This window comes from Nyctibius grandis, chromosome 7, assembly GCF_013368605.1.
Source record: "Nyctibius grandis isolate bNycGra1 chromosome 7, bNycGra1.pri, whole genome shotgun sequence".
Classification (NCBI taxonomy): Eukaryota; Metazoa; Chordata; class Aves; order Nyctibiiformes; family Nyctibiidae; genus Nyctibius; species Nyctibius grandis.
In genome coordinates, this window is record NC_090664.1 from 54,289,984 (window position 1) to 54,296,692 (window position 6,709).

A 6,709-nucleotide genomic window follows, 5' to 3' on the forward strand; every position below is an offset into this window, starting at 1 on the left:
GTGGCAAGAGCAGCATGACAGACTCTGCGCCCACATGGCTGTTAGATGTGACGATCTAGGCAGCAAGAGCGGGCAGGAAAAACAGAGGTCCATAAAGGACGAACAGTTGCTCGGGCCCAGAACCCAGACCTCCTTACACCCAACACCATACCCTTTCTGTCACACGGTTGGAGGTCAGTTTTGTTTCCGTTGCACTCTTGTAGGAGAGTACAAACCCTGTTACACACTCAAGCCAGTGCTTTCTAAAATAGTGCTGATTGCACCCACTCTGTAGTCTACCCCGATAATAAAGGAGGATAGTTTTTTACTTACGCAGTTGTTTCTCCTCCTTAGATTCTGCATGTACATCTGCTCAGTCCCTGCTTCTGTGAGACCTTGTGAAATCATCCTCTGAAAATATGTGTAACGGGGGTGTGTAGGAAAAGCGGTGCTGAGGATTACTTTGTTCCAAAATTAGACACCAGGAGACCTGGCATTAGGAACTGCAGGCTCTCCAGTCTCCTTGCCTGGATTTTCCATACAGATGAACACAGTCAATGAGAACAAAAGCTTTGTTCTTTTTCCACTGACACCTGTCTCTTTACTCCAAGATGGTGTTCCAGCTTTCCGTTCTCCCTTTGGGAAGCAGAGCAGCTTTGCCAACAGATGTGGCAATACCAGCAATCTCCACGCCACTATGGAGGGGAACAAACTTTCCACCATCATTTTTGTTCTTTTAAGTATCCTCCAAGAAATGGTTTCCTTCCTGGAGCCCTGAAGTTGTTAGGTAATTCATGGGATGTGGTAGGAGGCCTGTGAACTGTGATGAAGTTACACAGGAGACCTGCGATAAAACTATTGGATAGCCATGGACTATCCAGACCTAGGGGAAACCTAGGGACCAGGCTAGACAGTACCTAGCAATTTCTTCTTGCAATGTGAACAGCAGCACGTGATCCCTTTGTTTCTCAGAGACAACCTCATGGGATACCAGGTCTTAGACCCCAACTCCCAAGTCAATAATCATTTAGTGGGTACTCTTCCCCTTGCTGCTTTGGGTGTCCTTTTTCGTTCATTGAAGCCATTTATCATCTCTTGTTTATTCCTGGAGTTGAGTGTTACAGTCAGAAATGTCTGTTGTGGCCACCTTGGATAACAGAACCATAGAATTGCACCTCATGTCTCCTGCAGTGAGGTCTCCTTTTATGGCTTATGCAGAACAAATCTATTAGAAAGACAGCCAGTTTTGTGACAGAGGAACTGGAGGTGGGCCAAGCACTCCTCTCCTCTCCTCTCCTCTCCTCTCCTCTCCTCTCCTCTCCTCTCCTCTCCTCTCCTCTCCTCTCCTCTCCTCCCCTCTCCTCTCCTCCCCTCTCCTCTCCTCCCCTCTCCTCTCCTCCCCTCTCCTCTCTCCTCTCCTCCCCTCTCCTCTCTCCTCTCCTTTCCTCTCCTCTCCTCTCCTCTCCTCTCCTCTCCTCTCCTCTCCTCTCCTCTCCTCTCCTCTCTTCTCCATTCCTGCAGTTAGCTTGCTGTGGTGGAAGTTCAACAACATACCAACACCAACACTTCTGTTTCTCTACTCAGAAACAGGCTGTGATGAAGCCCGAGGCAAGAGAAGACAGCAGTCTTCCTCAACAGTGACAGCCTCCTATTGAACAGTGTTTAAGACAGCAGATACAGTGGCAGCAGGTCCACCCATGCACTGAGCAGCACCACAAACAGTAAGGTAGAAGGTGACTATCACACGTTGCCTGGGTATTCTTTTGAGAAGTTTTGATCATATTAAAGGTTCACACTTTATGGTCTTAGCCCAGGACACTAAAGCTTTCATCTGCTGGACAGTTTGCCTCCAGCACTGCTGTGTCATTGCATCACTGATGACGGTCTTTGACATGTTGACCATCAATGTCCATGTTCATAAGCATCTGTGCCCAACTTCAGTCATGATGCATACTACCATCTTCATGCAGATGGTGTTCCACGTGTCTAAAGTAACAAATTGGCCTGAATAATTTCCTCTTTCATTTTGGAAGCAAATCCCAACTGTTGCTTCTTTTAAGTCTCTCTGTGAACGATGCTTTTGCTTTTAGCTTGTCATGCATGAAAAGTTTGACATCATTATTTGATGTTTTAGTGAGTCTCCCTCTGAGCCCTTTACAGGATCTTGAATCATGTCATCATTAGCTGTTTTCATTAAAGCATAAAACGTCCATGATCAACATATAGTGCAGCACTGCTCAGAGACAGACTGTAGTGATGCTGTTACCAGCCCTGCTGCGTCCAAGCATATGCTCTAATGTCTCTGACTATGACAAGTACAATCTAATTTTCTAGGATGTGAGTAGCCTGTTAAATCCTGTCCACCAGCATGAAACCCCTCTTTCTCTTCATGCATATCTGATACTCCACCTAGATCTATCTTTTACCTTTTTGAACCATCAGTAACAGTGGCAACCTGACTTTAACACAAGACTTCCCATTCCTGAGACAACGCTTTGATGTTTTGACTGCAAAAGACTTGGCACTCTTTTGTGGTGGAAGCAGAAGGACATAGCCCTGCTCAGAGTTCAGTTTACTGCCTGCATAAATGAAGCCACTCTTCTCACTGGTCAGAGACTTTTCCCTGGTGTCATTTGTCATGCTTTCTGGTTTGGAGGGGTCTTGCCATCATGTACTGTGCAGGGACCATCTGGCCTTGGTTCTGCTATGAACGTTCTTGTAGGAAAACATACAGACCAATTGCTCTTTGTAGTTCAGCTTGTGACCACTATTCATTAATCTGTCATTTCCTCTTCTACCTTTCAGCAGTATTTCCTCCATCAGGAACCCAATGACCCTCTGCAAGCTCTCATCCACCTACAATTACTGGACCTGTCTGAGGTTTGCCAAGTGGCTTAAATACTGCTTAGCATCTAGCATCAGCTACTGCTTATGGCTGTCACATGGGTTTGCAACACACTCTCACCTGTCTTATATTATGCCCTCAAAATATTAGAAAAAATGTCTACCCAGGTAAAGATCAGACATGCACAACTGCAACTGAAGTAGCTTCATATCAGTTAAGTGTACTCACATCCTTGGCTGATGTAATTCAACATGGCTTCAATGCAGATAACCAAGGATTTGCTTTAACCCTCAGTGGACTAAAAATCTCAGTGCAAAAGGCTTTCAAAGCAAAAAAAAAAAAAGAAATTGTGGTTTTGTGGTCACAACTAGACCTGGGAACATCATGTCTTTGTTGTGTTCTGATCCATGCTTCTCCCTGTGTTCTTGGAATGGATCATTTCAAACCTCTATCTACAGCAGAATTTCTTCTGCTGTAAAATGGAGGTAACATCACTTCCCTATTGCACAGGGCATTTTGAGTGTTGACTGCCTCCATATTACAGAGACCCATCCCTAATGATGCTAATCAAAGCACAGAATATTCTAGACAGTAATATTTATAGAAGGACACAGTCAAATGATCTTAGACATTTCAAAACACAGATATAAACGTTATTGTCCACTGTGTTAAATCAATAGTCGCTAGGCCATTGCTGACATGCAGGCTGTGATGCTAGGACAACAAGAACTGCAGCCTAGGTGGGTCTCAGTGTCTACCCAGCTCAACAGCATGTCTACAGCAGATACGAGCACTGTCTGGGACAGAGGAAGATGTTAGAGTCCTTCCATGGATGCTGAGGAACAGCTGTCCTATACAGCACTTTCTCCTTCACATCCCCGCTGGATAGAGGTTGGTTCATGTTGAGTTTTGTTTCAAGGAAGCAGTAGTTTAGTACACAGTATTTCTGGCAATCACATAAACACTTGTGCTGGGTAATCATTATCAGAAGGAAATGCCTTTATAAGGGCACCTGTATAGGTTTCACATCTATTAGAATTTTCTCTTGGAGACAAGCCCCAAGGTCATCACGGTCCTGCAGCCACCTCCTCTTTCCCCTGCAGAAAGTAAGGTTCTTTGCTGGAGATGGGAAGAACCAACGTTGACCAAGGATGTGAAGCATTGGCCTGCAGGCTCAGTATAGAGAGCTTGGTACTGATCCTGCAGGTGACACTGGCGTCGTGGTTTGGCCACGTGTTGCCAAGGAGAATGGCAAATGAATGGAAACCAAAAGTCAAGAAAAAAGCCTTCATTTTCTCCACTCCTCCCCAAATTGTATTTATTGTAGTCCCCACCGAATTATACCTAAAATAGCTTTTGTCTGTTGCTCTTTAGCCATTCAGGTTGGATCTACCAGCTGCATTAACTTGCCCCTATTGTACTACTGCAGTTGGATTGTTGCCATCCTCCCCCCATGGGTTTTCTACAGATCTATATTTCAAAGTTACGACTCTTGCAAAGTTCTGCTGTGTGAGTTCAGACAAGCTAAAAAAAATTAGTCATGTTTCCTCTAGTCCTGCTGCTTTACTAGGCTTCCTATTTGCAATCAAATTATTTTTAATTTTGACCATGTTCCTATTGTTTGCCAGGAAGATAATCATCTTATCTCGCCGCCGGGATATTTCTCTCCTTTCTCATGTAGTTTCAGATGGATTAAATAAATACCCCTTACACAAAGCACACCAAGTTGGGCAAAAGGGCATTTCACCATTGCTGGCTGATCTGAAATTTAGGAAATGTCTCCCTTTTGGACAAAATAAAAGATTGGAAGGACTCGAACATGCCATAATGGCAGCTGTGCTAATTGTATGCACTCAGTTAACTTTTATCCATCTCAGAGTAGCTTTATGGAAACACCTGGGTGAAGTTAAAAGTTAGTGAGTGGCACTGGCTTGGCTTACCAGTGCCAAACAAGGGCCATAGATGACAGTCGTCTGAGTTTTGGTAAGGGAGAAGCCAAAAAATATCTGAGTGGTCCTGGAGGACCCTTCTGCTCCTTCTTCCCGGGTGAAACCATATCAGCTCCATGCAGGGAACAGGGGATCCTCTGATGATGATGAGAAAGCTTTTCGCAGGACCATCCATGGATGCTCTTCTCCCCCTCTACCTGTCTGGAGATTGTATCAAAGAGACTTAAATGGGAGCAGGTCAGTTCACTGTATTTTGAGGTCTGATTTTGAGTCCTTTTCGAGGGAAGGATAAATGTCCAGCAAAGGTGAGCAACCAGGCTGCCATCTCAGAGCAAACTGAATGGGGAGGATCAAGCACCTCTCAGACCTTCCCAGTTTCTCCAGTATCCCCTCTGTGGAGGAACTGGCTTGTTAACACGCAAAAAACAGTCGCGCAATGGAAAGTTGTATGGATGAGTGACACTGCTCAAAACCAAACTGTTCTGTTTTGTGCTTTGTAACTTTCACCCATATACACTTTCCTACTGCTGGATGCTGAGTGGTTTACCTCCAGCTTCCTAATTATCGAAGCGCCGCTGCTTGTATTTTACTACAGATGAGGAAATGAGGACATATGGCTTTTGTGATAAGAGATTTATGTGAGCTGTCTGTGCAACAGTGCTGCAACTTTCTATACAAGTCCATTTATAAAACAAAACATGTGTAAACAGTCAGGTTTTGATTGTTTCGGTGATTTCTTCCCCCTCGTGACAGATGTAAAGGAAAAACTGTAGGTTTCCATTTGATGTGTGCAGATAAGGTTATGGCCAATGGGACAGATCCCAGTTGCAGTAAATCAGTCTCTACTTCCCTTGATTTCTGTCAGCTAAAATCCAGCTCCATGTGGGTGGATGGGAGGAAACACAAAGAAACTCAGGCTCGATGGTTGCTCGTACATGATTCGCTTTCAGCTGTAGGAGTACAAATATGCCTGAAGGGTTGTGGTAGGAGCTTCTTCGTCAAGAATACAGTAAGGATCGCAGAATACCGATTGAAATGGCAGCTGTAATGCAGTGATTATAATGGGTGGCTTTGAGTACACCCCTATAGATTGGTTACCTTTCAAATCAGGAGAGGGATTAGAGAAATAGAGTCATATTCTCAAGGAGCAAAATCTTATTGAAGTCAGTGGCGACAAAGAACAGGGCAGGCTTGATACACATACCTAAACCCATGTCTGGATCATGCTCTTTCAGTCCTTCTCTTATCCCTTAGACTTTAATTGAGACGGGCCACTTGCAGGGTGGAGAATCTTGGTTCTTTTCAGGAGAAGTATCAAGATTTTCTCTGAGCTTTCTGGGAAGGTGGGATGGAAACACAGGATATCCCCTGCGATTTTTGGCTTTCTTGCAGTTTCAGCTGTGAATGCCCCAAGGACGGTATTTCTTGTGCTATTTTCCACAATATTCAGGTGTCAGATGAGCCCATAAATATTCTGGGATAGTTCTGACCTTACCTGAGAAAGTCTAAACTGGGTCTGTTTCCAGACAGGTAGTATAACTCTCCAGGGCTTTCAGTTCCACACCTTTCACCAGTGTGATATATAGTCACCTTGCAAACACTGTTTGGATGACACAAATTCCAAGCTCTGTGAACACGTGAAAAAGCATCACAGAGAAATGCTCTCCAACGACGTTTGCTTAACAATCTGCCCACAAATCAGATCCTCTTCACTTTCACTTTGTCCTTTTTGGAGATGTTTTTCCCTCTGTTTGGGCCAAGAAGGTAAGTCATGGAACAAAGACAGCGTGGAAACTTACATTCAGCTATGAAAGCGCATGTGACAGCTACCAGGAAAAAAAAATCATCCACACAACTCAATGTCACTGTAGTCACACCCAGCTTGGAAGAAATAAGAGTTAAAACCTGTTTGTTTTGGTTGATCAACACTGCTGGC